The 18,470-nt window shown below is 41.3% G+C and overlaps 1 long non-coding RNA gene across 1 annotated transcript in view; it reads left to right on the forward strand.

Moving 5' to 3' along the window:
- Positions 1-17,306, forward strand: part of LOC139585507 (uncharacterized) — a 73,077-nt gene extending 55,771 nt beyond the window's left edge. Inside the window, exon 3 of the long non-coding RNA XR_011677101.1 lies at positions 17,214-17,306. This is a non-coding gene — a long non-coding RNA (uncharacterized lncRNA). The remainder of the gene's footprint in view (positions 1-17,213) is intronic.
- The last annotated feature ends 1,164 nt before the right edge of the window (positions 17,307-18,470 follow it).

Below are 18,470 nucleotides of genomic sequence, written 5' to 3' on the forward strand. Positions count from 1 at the left end.
GTCACGGCCAAGCCTGGCTTGAGCCCAGACATTATGTCTTTTTTTATTTTCCCATCTGTACTGAGAATCTCCCACTTGGTGGATTTCCTCAGATTGTCTCATAAAACTCATTTGTACCGGTTACCCCTTAGGATTTTTTTTTTGAAAAGGAAGAGAAACTGCAGTACCGATGTCCTGGATATAATTTATAAATTAGTTTATTTACTGTAACACTTGTCTCAAAGGTAAAAAGATAGAAGAAACCAGAGAAGATGGAAGACAAGAAAAAACCACAAATTCCAATCTTCTGTTTTATCCACTAGGGAAAAAAACCCCTTCAACATTTCTTCCTAACTACAATCCTGGTGCTAAGTTCTCCCTTCAGCAGTTCATCCTAAGCAGAAATCACATGTTTCCACATTGTTTAACCCTGCCCTGTCCCAGAGATAGTTCTTGAGTTTTGTCCCCCTTCACAACAGCTGCTTTCTCTTAACTTATCCAAAAGGTGAAAGGAGGAGACAGAGAGAGCGTGGAAAAAGGGCTATTTAGGACTGTCTTTTGGCTTTGGCCAAACATCATCCATGAAAGTAGGAAACAAAAAGACATGATGGGGTGAAGGTTCTTGACTGTTTACAATTAAACACCCAAACCACAAGATATTTATTGTTGCGTCTTTGACATGCAAATTTTAGGAATCCAAACTAGAGCTCGCAGAAACATTTTTACATGGCATTGAATTATGGTTTACAGTTCTGATGTAAAAAGAAAAAGAAATTACCTTGCTCCAAATGTGTTTGTGCTGACAGCTCTATCGAAAATCTATTAAAACCTGCAGAATGTTTTAAAAGCTGTTGGAAGGAACCCTGTTTCAATTTAATTGTGTACATTTATGGAGGGGTTTTTATAAGCTTGACAGATGCTATTTCAGCAGAACTCCCCCCTGACTGCACGGAGCTCGTGCTATACCTGGAATCCACAACACCTCTCCCTGTTCCTCTGTCATCTAAAAACTTCCTAAATTCCCACAGAGAGAGAAAGGGGGCTCTAACATACAAAGGGGGCAAAGGAATTGTTTCCCAGGGCTGGGAGTGCCATTTTTGGTATGATTTGTCTCTCCATTCTAGCAAACTTCTTGCTGCAGCTACAATTTCAGCTGGCAAAGGGGACTGAAGGACTTGCCTATTTCTAGGAGCATCGAGGATTAGGTCACTTGAAAGGCTGAGAGAAGGTTCTGTGAGGGAGATGCCTGCTGCATCCCTCATCAGGAATGCAGCTCTCCAGCTTCCAGCCTCATCTGCACACGCACACAAATGAAATTAAATTAAATGTGCCAAAAGAACACTGTGATCCCACGTAATATGCACCTTAAATTTTAAATGGAATTGCTTCTTATAACCATGTTTGCCTTAACACTGTAAATAAGGAAGGGTGTAACCCTTAACAGGCTCTTATCAGTTAACTATATAGAAATAAGAAACAGTTGGTGAGTTTTTAAAAGTATTGACTCAGCAGTTTACAACAAGAGATGACTTGGCTGCACTGAAAGAAAGGACTGGGGAAAAAAAAAAAGGAGAGTTCTCTGTAGGCAGCTGGCTCTCACTTATGCTCCTTTTAAGACTCTACATACCAAATTTCAGCGTGTTGTGAAGAAGAATATAATTAGTTTGCTTCCTCTCCCTCCCCTTTATGTAACAAAATAGTGAATTATAAAGCAGTATCTGCTTTCCAGATTTTTGAATATCAGTTAAGATTTTGCCAATAAATAATAATAGTAATAAAAAAAAATCACAAAACATCATTGGTTTTTACAGGCCAAAGCATGGAGCATGCTATAACAAAACACAGCTTATCATCTGGTGAGCCTGATCTCACAAAAAACACACAGCATTTCTACTGAATTAAACAAGACTCTTCACTTGACTTCTTGCTCACACAAGATTACTAAACTGGAGCTTCAAGATTTTAGCAAAAGATTTATGTGAAAATATCATTTTACAGGGGTATCTGAAGCAAGTGACAATTCATTGATCACAGACACGTGAAGCATATGGGCCTGGCTAGTCACAAGGAAAAAGGAACTGGAGAACTTGCCTCTTTTTATTCAGGAGAGTTTCACCAACACTGACAAAAAACAGAAGAGCATGAAATCAAAATGACATTTGATTTACAGAAATGAGCATTTCCATTTTTGCTTTATCCTCTCCATTATTTTCAAACTACTGACCCTAAAAGCACCCAATACTGAGCTTATTATCAATTATTATTATTAGACTGTAGAGCTGAAATCTTGGGTACCTTATTTTCTGGAAACACTTCTACTGTCCCATAACCATTCCTAAGCATCTCTAACAATCCCTGCCTGAAGCCTTGCAAACCATTAAACCAGGTTTAGTCCAGATGTTTCAAGGAAAACAGTTCCAGGTAATGTCCTAAGTACTCCTTGAGGTCCTGCACACAATCTTGTTTTGACCTAAATGGTTTACAAGCTCTTAAGTACGGTTTGACTTTCAAAAGTGAGCCAGAAACACAAACATTTCTCATCTGTGGCACCTTCAAAAAGGGTTTACAACTAGTGAGTGTAGTAACAGCACTGGCAATGCCAGAGAAAGGAAGCTGTGGGAATTGGACAGCAAAAAAGGAACACAGGGACAGCAAGGAAGAACAGGAATACTATGACACAGCTAAGCAGAGCAGCTTAAACACTTTCTCTAGGTAGGAAAAAGGAAATAATCTTATGGTAAACCCTGGATTTATTTAGGCACTTTGATTGACAGCAAGGATGGGAAACATCTCAGAAGAGTCTTGCAGTATTGAACTCAATGTGTTTTTTTAAAAAAAATCCAAATGAAACCACCCAACCATCAGAGTGTAACACATAGAGATAAAGCCAGTGTTCTACATCACCACAGTTTCATCAGAGCCTTTGAAGCCACACACCTTTGATCTGAGGCAAGTGATAAATGTGTTATGTTTTAAGTGGACTATTACATGTTCTGTTTAACACAATGGTAGGTCTGAGCCAGCACAGTCATGGTGCAATGAGGAAATAACCTGAATGGAACAGGTACAAAAAACAGAGGCATCTGCTCCATGCCTTTCAGATAAACAGGTACCCAGGTGCCCAAGAGCTTCTAGAGGCATGACAAATAACACCCACACAGCCTGGGGGATGAAGGACTGGACACAAACTATTTGCAGAGTAGAAGCCTTGCCTTTGTACTTCCAAGTGTGAGGAAGTGTGGCTTGTAAATATTTCCCAGTGCAACCAGGCAGGACTCAAAGGCAACAAACCTCCTAAGGGGCCCTTTCCAACATAAATGAGCCAAAGCCAGGGTATTTGTTAGGAATCTCTTCCAATTTTGGGACACACAAATGGAATGCCCATTCAGGCATCAAATGCCTCACTGTAAGGCCTTCATGCAAGCCCCAGTTTCAGTCAAAGGCAGAAAGACTGTCCTAAACTTGGCTACCTGAGGTTTTTTTCTGGGCAGACCAGATTTCCACAGCTCTAATAAAAACAGCTGTCAGACACTTCCAGTCCTCCAGTTTGGAATTCAGTTTCCTACCCTGTAATGGTTCTGAATCCCTTAATTTATCATAAACCTTAACCAGTTTCATTGTTTAAGAAGAGATTGGCTCAAAATACATTCTAACTTGATCTCACAATATTTTTGTGGGTTTGTTTGGTTGTTTTAACTTCCTACTCTGAGTAATCAGCAGTTTGCTTGTGTTTCTAGCTTTTAAAGGAAGAATGTTATGGCTGGGCTAATCTGAAGGCAACAAAAGCAGAAAGCAGACAAGTGTACTTCAAAGCATTACAATGTCAGGGGCAGCAAGCTTAAAGAAAAACAACAAATCAAAAAATCTCCAAAAATAACACCACTTACTATCTGTTCCAATGCCCTGGCTTGGATTTTATGGCCCTCACTAGAATCTTCCAAACCAATAATTATGACACTATTCCTTTATCTCTTACACCTGCCCCTATAAACTATTCTAAGCTATGAAGTCTCTCTGAGCTTTTTCTTAGTATCAGTTCCTTTCCTGGCAGCTCAGCACAGTGCAGTTACCTGCCCAAAAAGTGACAAGCAGGCTGTAAAGGACTGATAATAAACAGGAAATAATTGTTCACAGTGGCATACTAGTGGCATATTTGTTAATAATACTGTACAAACAGCCACTCAACCCACAGAGCTCCTAAAATGGAAGAAGCAAACAAAAACCAGTGATTATCAATAGTCCAGTGAAAGGTATCAACCACAGGGAATCATGGGAATGTAAACCCAAGTGTGCTAATTCCAGTGTCTAAAATATTTGGGTTGAATGCCTACTCGGGATTTTTTTGTTGTTGTTGTTAGGAAAACGGAGGGGAGGGAAATTAAAAAAAAAAAAATCCACTTGTTATCCTAATCATATTTCTCAATATTGTCACTGCTTAGAGGTTAACTGGAGCACTCCTATTATTGGGGAAGATCCCACATGGAACAAAGGAGCTGTACAGAATCTCTCTTCTGGTGTGTGTTTGTCCTCACTTTATTTTTTTGTTTGTTTGTTTGTTTTGTTTTGTTAGGGAGAGCAGTAACTTTTGCTGGATGCATTGTTTCCTCTTACTGCACATCTCTTCCTGCAGAATGAATCACTTTCTGAAAAAACCCTTGGCACACAAAACCCAGCTCCTGAAGCTGCCATAGTAGAACACAGCAATAATTTAGCTATACATGAGTAGTTATGATATTCTTATTTATAGGATGAATATTAGTGAGCAAATGAACGTGAGCCATAAAATGTTACTATCAGAATAAAATATACTTATTTTCATACCTAAAAGTCAGTGCCAATACTTATGCAGGTAAATGGACTTTGTAATCAGCACACTTTGTACAGCTTTTAACTTAACCCAGCCATGAATGCTTCTGATTTGCAGTTTTTCCTCATTATATATTGAGAGCAGTCTACAAAAGTTTAAACTCAGCTAAGTATCTTTCCATTGCTGCTATTTTATATCTAATTCTGTCCTCTATTTTTTTAAAGTCACACTAAGGTAGTTCAGCTAGTTTGGGGTGTTTGTTTTTTTTTTTACTTTAGCATTAAATATTATATTTAATATTCAATTAATTGGATATTTAATATCCCCCAATAATTGCATTTAACAGTAATGTTTGTATTTTGGGATAATACCCCACACACTTCTAATCTAGATATAGAGGTGAAGATGTTTATAAACTGGCTGAAGCACCTTTAAGAGCATTCTAGACATGACAACCCTTCCTCCTCTTCCTGGGTAACCAGAGAGAAGAACAAATGTCCAACACTCCTTTGGGACTTGGGAATTTTTCACGTGGGATCTTCCAATAGGTAGAGGAGGGAAAGAAAACCCTCAGGTCATACTCTGTTCTCTCAGCAGCAGAGGGTCTGATAAAGTCAGGTGCTCCACAATTCCTACAAGCAGCCAAGCACCACTAAACACAAGCATCTTAAAAGTGCAGCTCAGATGGGACCATTTTTAGTTCACCTCCACTCACAGTCCCAGCACTGAGAGCTTGGCAGCTGCTCTGGGTTTCTGCAGAATATTGGTTGTGAGGGTCTGGCGTCTGTGAGATGTGTACCTACCATCTTACAGAGACACTTCTTGCACCTCCAAACTATGAAATGTTAAAGAACAATTTTTGACCCTGTACCAGCACAGATTGTGGCCTTTAAAATAAAAAAAAACCCCAAAACCAACACTGCAATAGCACAGAAACAGCTCATAAAATAAGGTTTATTCTCTTTCATACCTCATATTTGTACAATTATACTACATGAGTTCTGAAAAATGTTGCATAGTTCTGCAGTGAGTGGATTTCCACTAATGGGATTTGGACACATATTGCAGCCCTCTCATCAGCAATAAGGAAACTGAATGTTCCCTGGTAATCAGCTCAGTACAGTCATTTTTTAACCCACAGACAAGGCATGGCAGCAAAGCCCAAATTTTCAACCTTGAGAAGGCTCTGTGAGCTAACCCTGCTGAGGGCAGGCAGAAGCCAGGGAGACTTCTTGTAGACAAGGGATGGAGATGCACTTTATCTTCTAATGAGAAAAGAAATTCAACAAATCTGACCCACTGCTGAAGCTACAAATAAGGAAAATCATCAGGCTGCACCCAAAATTACAGATATGGACTGCACACAGAGGTAACAGGAAAGGTTGTAAGATATCTTTAAACTCCATCAAAACTACAACACCAACAGGCATCAGCCTCATCCCTTTTTTTGGGAATGCTTCAACAACAAGGATAGGCAAAAGGACAAGAGTAAGTCAAGCTGCTTTGCACTGCAGGGAGGTTCCTTTATTTTTATTCTCACTCCAGACAGTGACAAATACAAAAGTGAGAGAGAAAGAGGTATCAGCTCCCACTAGGCTGCAGTGCAAGTGCTCTTTGAGCATGTCCCTGTGTGATCCTAGCTGGAGACATAAATACATCCCCAAAGGATGCAATCCAGAGACACCATTTGACACCAAGCAACAACTTAAATGTGGTCAGAACAGCCAGACAGATCAATCCACGTGGCTGCAATAAGATGGTTAAATTCTAGTGCATTCCAATATTTTTATTTCAGCAACCATAAAGGACTTTTCCATAAAGCATTGACACACCATTGCTTTGCACAGTTGTATTTGTGCTCCCACTGAATTTGCTCAAAGCAGATGAGACGTACACAGTGTAACAAAATTTAAAAATAAGCCAAATTTGATGATGTGAAAAGGGTTATATTTTAAAGGGAGACATTTCCTACTTCTACTTAAACACAGCAGGTGGACCATCCCACTTTGAGACAGAAGGAAAACACTGGCTGAAGGAAGAAGCATCCCTAATCATTGTCAATTCATGTTTCTGCAACACCAAAAGGTCTCAGTGATTTTTAGGTCTGACAACATGAAAAAAAAAAAACCACATCTACTTAATCAGAACTTGAATACTGACCAAAACAGCAAAGTGAGCTATTTCTAATTATTTATATATTTGGTTTTGTTATGGCAAACCTTGTGCCTAGCTTTAAACATGGGAATATTAACACGTGAAAAAGAAAAAATTTTATTTGAGGATCTGGATAGACCAGGAAGTTGCTGGGAAATGAAGTTTACTTGTAAAATCTCTGTAGATTTTACACTGCAGATCACCAAAGCTCACTTTAATTAGATCTCCTTTGACTAAAACACTAATGGTTACTTTCTTTAAAGTTAGCCCACACACATATTTGCACCCACACCGTTTCAAAGCCATGCCATGGGGAAAGACCTGGAGATGGCTGCAGTAACCTCCCAGAAAGGCCAGGAGTGTGCCAAGCTGTGACTCCAAGCATCCTGCCACCTGAGAGCACAAGCCATGTTTCCATGTGTGGCAAAACCAGTTGCTCAGACTCTCCAGCAGGGAAGTTTGGCAAACATGTGTAATTTCTTACCTGCAGGTGAGGTTTGGCGCTAGGAGTACAGGGCCAGGAATTCTCCATCCAAATACAGGCTCAGTCAAAGCCTTGCCAAGTTATTTGTTCTACTTCTCACTTCTTTTTAACATTATCATTGATAGCCAGATTTTTATGGTCTTGTAAGATTAGAATGGCAGCGTTAAACTAACCTTAGATAGACAAAAGTACAAAACCTTCACTTATTGCTAAAACTTAAGTATATTTTAAAATTACAAGAAAGCCAACAATAAGCTAGGCAGGAGAGCACATGCCTTTGCAAATCCACAGCAATTCAGTCATGTTCCAAAGCAGCTCCATGCCATGTGCCATAATGGTATCAATCATGCACTCCCAGCACAGCTAAAATCCAGCAGCAGCTTGCTCAGTAAAGAACGGGATGGGCAGTGGACAATCCCTATGGCAACTCAGCCAAATGCTTTTCAGGATCTATTTCACAGCAGGGAAAACAGACAAGAAAAAGTGATGTTTTTCAAGGTCAGGCAGCATCAGAGCCTGATCTATATTTCCCCTAAACCTAAAAGCTAAAATTAAAAAAACTTCTGTAGCCTAAAACTCTGGGCATGAGTTCCGGCAGTTGCCTCCAAATGTCCTCCAGAAGAGGCAACTCAGCCTTCCTTTCCAGAGAAGAGGTAACTGGAAACACACTTACTACCAGTGATTGGAAATAATTACCAGGGGAGATTACTTCCTACAGAGAACCTGGTCCCCTCAGCAAGCCCAAAACCAGCCAGCACAAAGAGCTTGTAGTTCAGTGATGGCAGTTTTCTATCCGTGATGCAAATCAATATGTTTTATAATTAACACCCAATTTATTCCCGTGGTTTTGTGTGTTCCCCTTGGAGTGAATTCTCTCGCCCTTTTTGATGCTAAAGCAGTCAAAACAATAAATGCTGCGAGTCAGCTTCTAAGGGAATGGGGCACCTCTCCTCACAAATAGGTGCCATTTGGATTCCCTTCATGAACAGGGGATTGCCTTTTAAAGTCACAGAACACTTTCAGCATTCAATGGCTGGGGCTGGTGCTGCTCAGGTTCCTTTTGTGATTTGTACCCCAGGGACACGAGCCCCGTGCACCACCAGCTTCTTCCCTTGTTTCGCACCCCACATTATCAATCTGTGTAAATAAGATGCACAGCACCGACTGGTTAATAAATAAACTCTCACTTTGATTACACTTTCAGTTTCCAAGTGCAGAGCTGACTTTACAACGAGGAATAAATGTGTTTGCGCTTTCGGTGCCCTTGCAAGTTTGTTCACAAATACGTGATTCATATCCGATCCTGGACATTAACACTTTCCTCATGACTCACACGTACAGTTAAACAATAAAACAGAAAGCTTACTGAGGTTTTGTTTAACATGCATAAAGCACTTATTATTAATATTTTTCAATTTAATTGTTTAACAATTCGCCGATCCTATTATTAGCTGCAAGGAGGGGATGTTTCCACTTCTGTCCCAAAATAAATAGATGCTTTTGAATTTACCCTGATTTATAATCTTTCAGAACATAAATAACAAAAAGCCATTAAGCACTGTATGGAGCAGGGTATGTACCTTACCAACCTGCCCACAGGACATTATTTGAATGAGTAAAAGGCAACTGTTCTGTGTTTCTCATTCTATAGAGCATGGTGTGTGCAACATTCTGATCAACACACCATTTCCTCACATTGTTTTCCTCTCCAAAGTGAAGGATAAACCAGAAGATTTGTCCTTCCTCACACAATAGAGCCTTTAGGTCTTCTATCTGGTCCCTACATGTTAGGATGTTCGCTGCAATACAATTCCCGGATAAATTGTAATGAGCAACTGGCAAATCTGAAACCCCTTAAGAGTTCAAGTTCAGTTAAAAAAAAACCCTGAAGGGTTATTTTTAAAACTTTATCCTTCACTATTCAGTATTCTTTTAAAGCATGTAAAATCATCATCACTGGGCTGAATTTGCAGTTTGCAAAAAAACAGCTCCATGTCCACACATAGGAACCATGGAAGTGCAAAGCAGAGTATGTAAGAATCATACTGTAATGTAGATATAGATTCAGGCAAAATATAAGATTTTGATCTCCAGTTTCAGCCTGCAGGACAGTTTCTTATCTTGGGACATGTATGTCTGCCTGAAGTGTGTATTCATGCTGCTTTCAAAACAGTTTCACAAACTTGCTCCTGTCTTCATGCAAGCTATTTCTAAACAACGACAGAAATAAGTGTTCCACTGCAGACAAAGTTTTTCAGTTTGCTCCACTAAGCTTTTCCAGGGGGTAAACTCTTCTAAAATACTGGAGGACAAATTCAGGAAACCCACTGATGACACAGGACCATGTTCTGCAGCTGTTGTTCTTGTCAGTAACCCATGAAGTGATGAGTAAGAACCTCCTGGGCTCCATCCTAACCCTGCTGAAGTTACTCACAAAATAGTCACCCTGTAGGTGTGAAGCTAGCCCTAAATTCAGAGGCTGGCTCTGCCTTGAGAATGCTTTCAACTTGGCCCACAAATTTTTGCAATTTCCAACTGCTTCCTGACTCTCCATGCTCCTCACTGGTGGCAGTTGTAGTCTTGGACATGTTGTCTTCAGCACCTGACCTTGCAGAGGCAGGAACAGTGATTTGCTGGTGTTGACAAAGCCCCTCTGCACTCCCAGCTGTGGATGCTATTTCAGGATGGCTAAGCAAGGACAGGGAAGATGGAGGAGTTCCTCACAAGCAGACACTAGGACCAGTCATTGCCCCCACATGGCTAATAATTAAATCCCAGAAAACTACATTTTTGGTAAAATAATGTTAACACTTTATCCCTGCCTCACCAGCAGAGAATAAATAGAAAATCCTTCCCTAGGGATGAAGCACCATCCCTAGCTTCCTCCTTAGGTTTCCACAGACATAAAAGGAAAGGGAATAGTGCCCATGCTTCTCCTGCTTGCTCAGGAACTCAAGTACCACATTTGCTTGAGGGGGATCCTCACTGCCCTGGCAGCTGGGCATGCTCCCATTATCTCTCATTAATGGTTTCATTCTCATTAGAGCAATGTCCAAGAGCCTCACCTGTGAAGGATTCTCTGGGAATAGGTGCCTCAGGCAGCCTCAGCACTCCCAAAGGACCTGCCCCACATAGCCTGGATGTAGATGCCATCTTAGGGTGATGCCATGCACCTCTTTCCTGGCTGGAAAGACACCTGAGGGTCCTGGAGTGCCACCTGAGGGTCCCTCAGGAGCAGCCAGGGATGAGCAGCCAGGGATTGACACAGCTGGGCATGGTGGGCAGCATTCCCACTCAGCACCATGGCTCTGCAGACAAATTCCATGCATTCCTCCATTCCAGAGTGCCTCAGAAAACACAAGCCAGTTGCAGGTTTCACCATGCAGCTCTTATCTCAGCACCAGATGACCAAAAAAACCAAAGGGAAATACGAGCAGGGGAAGCGGCTCTCGGTGTTTTCGTGTGCCGCTTGTTGCTAGGAAAAATATTTCCTTCGTATCTCTGTGGGCTCTGCAAGTCAGCATCAGTGGAGCTCTGCTGGCTGCCAGAGAGCATAAAACAGCAAATGTCAGGAAAAGAATAGGAAGAAGAAGTAAAGCTTTAAGAATGTTGGTGAATCTCTGTCCCCTCACATGGTCAACGAGAAGACTCGGAGACGCACGCACCTCCAATCTTTTCTGGAACAAACCTTGGGAGTGTCTTCCCAAGGTATTTTGTCTAAGTTTTACTTTTTTTTTTTTTTTTTTTTTTCCCTGTGGGTTTCTTCTTTTGTCTTTTGGTGTTTTTTTGTGGGTTTTATTTTTGGTTTGTTTTGGGGGAGGGTTTTGTTTGTTTTGTTTTAGAAGGTTGAAAGCAGTTATTCATGTCAGGGCAGCACAGGGTGGAGGGGAGCCCCTCTTTGCCTGGTGCTGAGCATTTGAAATGGGCAGGAGACAGAGGGTGGGAAGGGGCCAGGGCAGAGTATCCTCTCCCCAGGGATGGTGGGACCTGGGTCTGCCACCAGTGACACTTCTAGTCACAGATGATACCCCAGAGAGGAAGGCAGACAACCCTTCTGGTCTGGGCACACCACACAGCTCCGAGCCCTACTGAGACTGGTGACAGCCTCACAGTGTTCCAACCTTCCTAGAGGCCAAAGGATGACCCATTTCCGAGGCCAGCTATTCATCCATCCTTCAGCTGGGGCCAGTGACAGTGATGAGGGGCTGGGGCTGCAGAGTTTGAAGCTGGTTATCTCTCAGTTTGCTTCACAGGAGCCACAGAACAAGTCAGTGGATCTGCTTGAGCTGGGAACCCCCACTAAACATTTTCCAGCCTCCACTGATCATCCTCCAAATTGTCCCATGTCTGCTCCCATTGCTGACTGCTTTTTGAGTTCTCACATGGTGCTGCTCTTTGAATTTTCAGTTTTTCACAATAAAGTGGTCTTCCCCACTCTCTTTGCATTGTTTTATAAGCCATTTGTTTTTAAGTAAGACTCTTTTTTTCCCCTCACAAAAAGAAAGAGCAAAACTTTGTCTGAATACAAATCCCATACCCGGCAGTGTGCTGACATTTGTGCACAGAGATGTGCTTTCCAGTTTATTCTATTGTGTGCTTTCTTTTTTTTTTTTTTTTTTTTTTCTTTTAAAAGTACTTCAGTGGAAAGTTTGGATGATTCCAGGGGAGTATCCTTTAACACCACCAGAGAAATAGCTTGAAAAATTGGAAATACATATCAGTGTTGCAAGAGGAGTTATGTAGGGCTTGTAGGTTCCTTGCTTTTGCTTTATTCAATATACAATATCTCAAAAAAAAAAAAAAAAAAAGAAGATAAAAAATAAAAAAAGGACAACTTTCATTGGTAACTCCAGCAGCTGTGCTTCTCTCCACCTGGATGTACTAATGCAAGTGCAGGGTTTCTGCTGTCCCAGCCATCTGCCTTTTCAGAGCCCACCACTGGAGCGAGCCCATGGCAGCTCCCGGTGTCCAGCCAAGGATTCTGACCCCATCAGCAGCAGCACAATTCCAGCTTCGCCTCCTTGCTGATGTCCAGCAGGGGCTGGGCGCTCGGGAGGACACCAGGACATGGATATTCCTGTCGGTCTGGGTTTATATTCCCACAGCACACTGATTGCCCAGTGGTGGGTTTGCCCCAGAGCACTCAGGTAAAGGGCTGAGCTTTATTGCACGGCGCCATCTAGCTCCCACCAAAGGAATTCTGTCCAGAACTCTTTGCCCACATCTTCCCGACCCAAACCTTAGCTGATACTTGGCAGGGAAAACACAGAAGGTGGTAAAGGACGAGAAAGAGTGAACGTCGCTGTTGTCCCTTCGTGAACCTCCTGGGAGCCGGGAGAACTGGAGCAAGGCAGGTCACCCCACAGTCCCTGCTGTCCTTCTTGGGGAGCTTTGTTCTCTCACTTCAGCAAGGACAAGTGGCTTGGCCCAAACAGGGGCAGGAAACCATTTTGGGTGCACAAACCATTTTGGGTGCACCAACCGTCCCCACCCTTTCATCCCCTGGTACCTCTCACCCTCTGTTTCTTTGTCACACCCCCGGGCCACTGCTCTATAGCAGACAACAGCCAGAACATGCTACATCAACGCCACAAAAGCAAAGACATCAATTACTGCAGCTGGCCATTAATTCCCACTAATTACATATAACACATCATGTGTTATCTAGGTTTTTTTCTGGTGATGGCCACCATAGTTAAGCTGAGCATTTTCCATCTTAAATATTGCAGATTTCAAATAGATGAGAATTCAGACTCAGTTCATAAAGAGAAATAAAATCTGAAGGCTGTTTCTTCTCTCTGAATATCCTTCACTCACTAGGCTCTCAGCCTCTAAGCCTGTTTACTAAATAGGAAGAGCTCTGTGGCTTGTCCTAAAACATTTAAGACACTTAAAATTGGGGTGTGCTTGTAGCCCAAAGGAAGAGAGAAGACAGGCTGAGATCACAGGAACCAGGAAACTCTCAAAACTGTATGAAAACAGGTAATATCCAAGCAAAAAAACAAACTTAAAACTCCCAGTCTGCAGGAGACTTGCCAGCCTGTGAGTTAGGCTCCAGTGATGTATGGAATATATTTGCTCTGAGCCCATGCTCTGCTCTATGCCAGAAGCTTTTAAACCATCTTTACAAATATGTTCCCATCTTTTGCCAAGGGAATGTACAGTCTTTTTCCCCTCACGTTGGTATCTAGTGTTGCTCTTATTAAACTTAGAGATTTCTGAGGTTGCAATTACTTCTGAATATTCTTAAATACTTGATTGGTGTCTACCAAACTTTAGTGCTTTCTCATTTTGGCAAAACAAGCATTTATTTTCATATTTACTTTGCATGCATGCTTTACAAAAAGACCAACAAAACTGCCTAAAAATGCTTCAGTGATCAGTGGTGTTTCAGCTCTGCAGACTGGCAGACTTGTTTGCTCTACTGCATTACTCTTGAAACAATGAGCTGTTTCTCCACTTCCTTCTGTGATCTTTTGTCCAGAGTGATCCTTTTTCCTCCCACGAAGCTGCCACGCTCTGTTCCTGCACCAGCAAGGACTTCCAGAAGCCAGGCCTGTTTTTTCTGCTGTACCCCTTTTGATGTTATACACAATCCTTTTACATTTCCCCAGCTCCTGCTGCCCCAGAGGAAAGGTTGGATTAGGCTCCAGAAGCCTGGAGATGTGGCAAGGACACAGGAGCAGGTGGAACCCACAAGTGGCCCTGTGCAGGTGGGAACTCTGCCATCAGCTCCTGACCCTGCTGCTCCTTTGGCCATGCCCTGACCTCATCCCTCCTCATCCTTCATGCTACAAACAGATTTGTGTTACAGAGTGGGCTGAAAGCCCTCCTCTCTGGATTTAAGCAACATTTGACAACAAAGATAGAGTTTGAAAGAAGATGAAGCCAGACCAGGTGTTGCTGGGTTGCAGGAGGTTGACTCCCTTCAAAACCCCACATACAAGAAGAGCTGACAGGAAAGGACCTGCAATTGCTTCTGTAGATTGCATTTAGTGCAGTCAAGTGTGGTCCTGGTGTTTGTTAACTTTTAGGCTCAAGTGCTTGTCAGACATGACTAAAGAAGATTTCTCCTTTTCTAGGGGTCGCAGCTGTACATAAAGTAAAAACTAAAATTAGAAACAATGACTTTCACTAAGGAATGCAGGAAATGTTGTGATGTATTTTCACTGCAACCACTTGAAAGCAGAATTGCTGTGGAAATAAAGCAACTCTAAACACACTGAACTTGATGACTCAGTTGGTCCAGAAAAAAAAATAAAAATCACAAGTCAGCAATTTGAAGCAGCAGCACCACCAAATGTACTGTATCTGCAGCACTGATGTAATGTGCATTGCAACATCATATTTCCCTGCATGCTGTGCTCATGAGTTTGATGAGCCACAGCTTTTTTAGATGAAGCTTAGGATTTGCAGCACATTACATAAGAGACTTTCCTTTAGAGCTGAGGCTGGTAGATGTTGGAACCACCCAGCTTCTAAAGGGAGCAATTCCCTCCAACTTCCTTCTGACCCTGATCTCAGGCACACAGCAAATTAAAAAGCAGCATAGGTCCAGCCAATTCTCCTAATGCCCCCAGAATTATCAGCACTGCAGCATTTTCCATTCAAAACAGTTATGCAAATGATCTTCTATCGCCACATGCAAATGACTGAATTGATTTTTGGTAATTTTTCAAACAATTTCCTGGGTTTCATCAGTACCTAAGAAGTAAAATATTAAAATAAAAGTGGGCATCTCTTCAATTCAAATTTTCCGTTTAATGTTCTACTTTAATAATGGCCATAAGAAATTATTGGCAGCTGTTAAAAATCTCTTTTAAAAAAGGATATATCCTCTGGTCTATGGAAGGACAATAGAGGAAAAAAATAAACTATAGAGAGAATTGTGGAATAACAGTTCCTGCTTTAATATTACAATACATTTCTACATTCCTGAAGCTGCACACACTGCTATTTGGAAGTCTAATGAGCAGGAACCATGACATTATATGATTAAATTTAAGGAGGGTGACTGCATTGAAAATAGAGATTTAGAGATCATTTTATCTTTTGCACATTATATTGGACAACTATGAAATAGAAAGCAACAAGAAATTAAATGGAACCAAAAGAGGCCAAATGGAACCAATTTTTCCCCCTTTTTGTTTTGTCCTTCTGAAGTTCGCGCCTTGCTGCTTCTGTTCATGAAAACCCTTCTGCAAGAGGATTTTATTTGCTACTGCCAAAATCCCAAACGTCAAGATTTTTTTTGGTGCTCTGATGGAGTTGGCCACTCTTGAGAAATCTGGTCCTACCTTCTGCTGTTATTTTCTCTAACTTACCTGAGTATTGTTCATTGTCTGTTCAGAGCTCTCTGATCTTCTGTACCACAGCAATTGATTACATTAATTTAACCCCCACCATGGCCATCCCATGTTATACATCCTTTCCTGCTTCCACTTTCCTTAATTTTCCAGTCACTGGCATAACCAGGATCGACTGAGAAAGAACTAGTTCATAGGCAGACAAATATTTCTCCACCATGTTTAAAACCCTCCACACCACTCTGCCAAGAGAACAAGGCAAGAAGTAGCAAGACACTTTGAAAAAGCAGAGAGCACACAGAAAACTACCAGGATTAAAGGGATCCCACAAAATATCAGAGTCCACTTCTTAGAAACACTCTGCTTCTGCTAGAATAGAACCTCTAGCCTTCATTTTCCAGGCAAATTGCCATGACTATGTAACCAGCAGAATGGAACAGCTTGGTTATTCTCAGAGAAAGCGAACTTTAATAATGGTGCTCATTCTCCCTGAGGAACATTGCTGGATAGAGGACACCACTGTTTTGCTTTTCTTGTTGGCAGTTCCCAGCCAGGCCAGGAGAGCCATGGTTCTCCCAGTCCTGAGCTGGAGCAATGCATCACTGAGGAGCAGCTGACAGCCCAAGGGTTCTGTGCAGCCACACAGTTGGGCTGGGGGTGGTTGTGGTCTCTGCAAAGGGAAAGGAATGTTCACCAGGAAAATTAGATGAAAATCGTCAGAAGAGAGTGGCCAAGGAGTTTTCCAGCTCTGATTTACTCGCTGTTCTTGGCTCATCACTCCCCTTCTCTTTTTCTGAACGATCCATCACCAAGCAAGTGGGTTCATGGAATAATAACAGCAATTAGTTGCATTGGAGTTACTTTATTCCACAAACTCTGGGATAACTGTGCTCAGACTAATTTCTCTCAAAATACTGAAAGCAAACTGGGAGCATCCCATACTTTTAATTCTTTGCATGACTGTGACCTTGTCTTCCAGCCTTGAAATACAAGGTAATTTAAGGTCGAAGTGGCTCCAAGAGAAAAAATAAAGACTGGAAGAAGAATACATTAATTCAAGTGACATTTAGGTCAGTGCAATCTTTGGTTCACTCACAAGAAACCAATTTAAAGTCCAAGAGAGTAATAAAGTTGAGTGGCAAGAGGCAGTTCCAAGCTACCTCTGTGAAAGGAAGGAGAGAAATCATTGCCCTAGAATCTTTGTTTCTTCTAATTTCAAGTAAGAGATGGAACACAGAGAAACTTCCTAAATTATTATTATTTGCTTATTTCTCCCACAGTAAGAGCCATAATTCCATGTCATGGCATGGACCATTAGCATGTTTTTTACCCCTGTTTTAATCCTTAAGTGGCCCAAGTGAAATATCTTCTGATATTGAGGGGTTACTTTTAATTGACATAAATCACAACTTCAGGTCTGAAGCTCATTTTCATGAACTAAAATTTAGACAGTTTTAACTTGCATTTTTTTGTTTCCCCACAGGTTATTTTTCTTAGCTCAGGACGGCTGAGGATTGTACCTGTATGAATAGAAAGAAATAATGAAAGAATCCTTGTGGTTCAGGTCAGTAAAAGAAACAGGAAGTCCTTCTGGTCATTGTGTCCATCCTTGTTACTTATATGAACTAAACCCTATTTCCTAGAGGGAAAATTAATCTTTTCACTTAACTGACTGTGAAGATGGGAGAGCTCCCAGAACACCCCAGAGTGTAGCTGATACAGGTGATAATAGGGCTACAGGAGGTCTAGCCAGGTACTGCAACCAGATTGGGAATTTTGAGCTTCCACAGACAAATATTCCTTGCCATGCTTTTGTAAGACATGTACACCTGTAATTTTCTCCTTTCTTACATGCATGGAAACATCCAAAAACTTCTCTGAGCATGGATTGCTCCTCAGGCATCCCTCACTTAGGGAACAGCAGAAGAAAATGGGCACTGGCATGAAACAGCGATAGAAATATTTGCATGCTGAATTCCTGGAACAGAACCATATCCCTGTGCAAAGTTTACTTGTATTCTTTCTACTGATTGTTTCTTAGGAATGACTGGCCAATTTGATTTTCACTCCAGCTGGTTATTCCCACATACTTTGGATTTTATTCAACCTGTACTCATGAGGTTTAGTGTTTGGTTTTTTTGGTTTGTTTTTTTTTTTTTTTCTTGGCAGTATCAGCCAGTATTCAGGAAAACAAGGCACTGCAAACCTAACCATAAAAGGTATGTGAAATTCAAGCTGTGAAAAAAATCCTCTTGCTCTAATGAAGAAAATTGAAGAATTTTGATACAAGGAAGCTGTGACCAGCATGCTGAACAAAACACTTATGCAAGTTAATTTTGCAAATATGGACATGAGCTATTTGAAGAAAGGGAGAACAAGAAAAGAAAGGGATTCTCAGGAAAATTTTAAAGGTGAAGTTAAAGATGTGCTAGGGAATTTCTGTGAGGATGGATATTTGCACATATGCTCCTTCATGCAAGTAAACTTCAGTGGAAAATGGAGCTCCTTGAAGGCATTCTTTGTCTAGAAGTACCAGTGGGAAGGAAAACAGTAACAGAATTTTTATAGACTTTTATAGATTTTTACAGATTTGCAGAGTTCAGATGATCTCCAAAAATCGATCAAAAATTGCAAAACTTCCAACAAGTTAACAGTTAATATGCTACAGATTATCATTCAAGGAAAACTTTTTAAAGATGAGCATTTTCTGGGAAAGAAGTGGTGAAAAATCAAACTACCT

The sequence above is a fragment of the Agelaius tricolor genome, unplaced genomic scaffold, assembly GCF_023055355.1.
Source record: "Agelaius tricolor isolate 1412-34295 unplaced genomic scaffold, bAgeTri1.0.p SCAF_82, whole genome shotgun sequence".
Lineage (NCBI taxonomy): Eukaryota > Metazoa > Chordata > Aves > Passeriformes > Icteridae > Agelaius > Agelaius tricolor.